The following is a 3,009-nucleotide window of genomic DNA, read 5'->3' as shown; positions in this document are numbered from 1 at the left end:
GTGAGCCACCGCACCCAGCCAGGCCCCTGATTTTGAGGAAAGAGACCACTCAGGGCAGAATTCCCCCCTCATCACTCACTCAGCACACGGTCACCAGCTGCCCTGGGCCCAGCACCACCGAGAATGGAAACCCAGTGACACAGGGTCCCTCTACTCCCAGGCACCCAGGTGAACTCCGGCCTCACACAAGGACACACAGGAAATGTAAGTGTATTTCAACTGTTTTATTTGCTTTCTCTGGTGTCAAATTTGGGGTCTCCTAGAGCCCAGCCCCAGGCAGAGTCCGGCATATCCTTCTCCACCTGGGAGGTCCGGGACACAGGAGTTTCAGAAAAGGCACTGGCAAAAGTTCTAGGGGGATGAGGGAGAAGCCACGCTGAGCCTGGAGGGACCGGGCCCTCCTTTGGGGACAGAAAACACAGTCACCTTTGGAAGGGAAGGGTTTTCTCCTAGAGAGAAATTTAAGATAAAAACCTGAGATGTTAGAGGAGCCCCCAGAAACAAGCTGGTGCTCCTCTGGGCAGGCAGAGAGTGAACTCGGCTTCCAAAGGCTCAGGGGAAGCTTGCCTGGCCCTCAGCCAGGCTCAGATGCCACAGGCCTTGGCAAGCAGAAAGCCTAACTCAAATCCCTATGTGGGATCTCCTTGAGACAAAGTGTCAGGACACAAAAGCCCTCAGGCCCCAGACTCCACCTCTGTGAATGGCTTGGGCCAGACGCTGGTCTGGATCGTCAGGAGCCACGGCCACCACCCAGTGACCAATTCCTGTCCCCTTTTTGTGTGTTCTGTGAGCGCTGGAGAGGCAGGCACTTCTGTGGGTAACTTCGGGGAGCCATGGCGGGGAGAAAGAGGAGGAGGAGAAAGGGAATTTGGGGGAGGCGGAGCAGTTTGGGGTGGGACTGGGTCCCTCAAGGCCTGGGAGTTCCCCGCCACTCAGCTTGTGACAACTGTCCTGGAAACCAGGGGACAGATTCTCAGCAGGTATGTTCAGCATCCACCCAGGAATTAGCTTTCCAGCTGGGCAGCACCTGCCCCTCCAGCCATTCTGCCAAGGGTCTAAGTAGAACCCCAGCCCTCGGCCTATCTCCTCACTGCAAAACCGGGGACACTTTCCCTCCCAGCCAGCAGCCCTGGGCCCTTATGAGGCACTTGTGCCCAGGGAAGGGAAATTTAATCTGGATTATAGAAACAAAGGCCTCTCCTGCCCCCTTAAGTTAGGATGCTGAGGACGGGTGGCCGCATGGGGCAACCTGGCAGAGACCTGCTTCCTCGACCATCATCAGCATTCCACACTGGCCGCAGGATCACACGGCTCCCAGAGGCCTCAGGATAGAGGCCGAGGCCATGGAGAATAGGGCTTTGTCCGGCTCTCTCCAAAAGGGACGTCTAGGTTCAGACGCCACAAGAGGCGGAGAGGTCAAAGGCCAACAGTCTAGACAGTGGCAGCCCAAAGGGGGCCGGCTGTGCGGGGCAGATTTCCACGAGCCATCCCCTCCACCCAGTCACTTCCCCAGGGCACGGGAGTGCAGACGTAAACATACCAGCGGGTCTCGCTCCCTGGAAGAAACTTCCAAGACTAAAAGGCATCTTGAATCTACTTCTCCAGCTCTTCCATCTGCCCCAGAGTGGATACTTTCTGTTCTAGATGTTTCTATGCCAGCAATGAGCAGAAGAGCGGAGCAGGAAATTCCATTTTGTTTTTTGTTTTGCTTTGTTTTGTTTTGTTTTGGAGACGGAGTCTTGCTATGTCGCCCAGTCTGGAATGCAGTGGCGTGATCTCGGCCCACTGCAACCTCCACCTCCCGGGTTCAAGCAATTCTCCTGCCTCAGCCTCCCGAGTAGCTGGGATTACAGGTGTGCACCTGACTAATTTTTGTATTTTTAGTACAGACGGGGTTTTGTTATGTTGGCCAGGCTGGTCCCAAACTCCTGGCCTCAAGCAATCAGCCTGCCTTGGCCTCCCAACGTACTGGGATAACAGGCGTAAGCCACCGTGCCTGGCCCCCTTTTTTTCCTTAATTTTGAGACAGGGTCTTTCTCTGTTGCCCAGGCTGGGGTACAGTGGTGTAATCACGGCTTACTGCAGCCTCCACCTCCCGGGCTCAGATAAGCCTCCCAACTCAGCCTCCCAACTCAGCCTCCCAAGTAGCTGGGACTACAGGTGCTTGTGACCACACCTGGCTAATTATTTTTTTTTTTAATTTATGTAGAGATGGGGTCTTGCCATGCTGCCCAGGACTGGTCTTGAACTCCTGGGCTCAAGCAATCCTCCCACCTCAGCCTCCCAAAGCACTGGGATCATAGACATGAACCATCTACAGGATTCCCCTCCTTGCCCAGAAACTACTGCCATCTGGGACATTTCCTCCACACATCTGGCTCTGATGGAGAAGCTGTGAACTCGGCCCCCACCCCCTGTCCCTGCCCAGTCCTGCCTCTCCAAGTAGCCTCAGGCTTGTTCTAGCCCTTGATTGGAGCAGGTGGGCTAGGTGGCCCCAAGCTCAGCCCACTCACCTTGAATTCCTGCTTCTTCCTTTCTTTCCTTTCCACTCCATCTTATTTCTTTTTTGAGCTACATCCCCACACACATACCACTGACCTTTGTGGTGGGGAGGGGGTGCTAGGGGCCGAATAAAGGAATAAAGTGCACAGACTTGGGCATCTTAAAAGAGATGTCGTCAAGCTGGTCAGGGCACCAGGTGCCCCGATCGCTGTCCCTGTACCCCTGTTCCCTGCCTCAGCACCCTCCATGAGGACTCACCAGGGAAGCCCCCCAATCACTTCTCACCTTTCTCCCCCAGCCTTCCCACCACACCCCTCAGCCTGTCTTTCCACCATTGACACTTGCCACTCCTATTCCTCTTCCCAACACCTGCCAAGTCCCACCCACTTTGCAGACCCTTCCTATGCCACCTGTAACCCCTACCCCAGGCTCTGAAAATGAGGCAAGAGGGAATGGGACTTGGTCCTTACCTTCTTGCATGAGGATTTTTTTTTTTTTTTTTTTTTT

This window comes from Mandrillus leucophaeus, unplaced genomic scaffold (genome assembly GCF_000951045.1).
Source record: "Mandrillus leucophaeus isolate KB7577 unplaced genomic scaffold, Mleu.le_1.0 Scaffold11, whole genome shotgun sequence".
Taxonomy (NCBI): Eukaryota; Metazoa; Chordata; class Mammalia; order Primates; family Cercopithecidae; genus Mandrillus; species Mandrillus leucophaeus.
The sequence above is the reverse complement of the archived record's forward strand: the minus strand, read 5'-3'. Positions refer to the sequence as shown.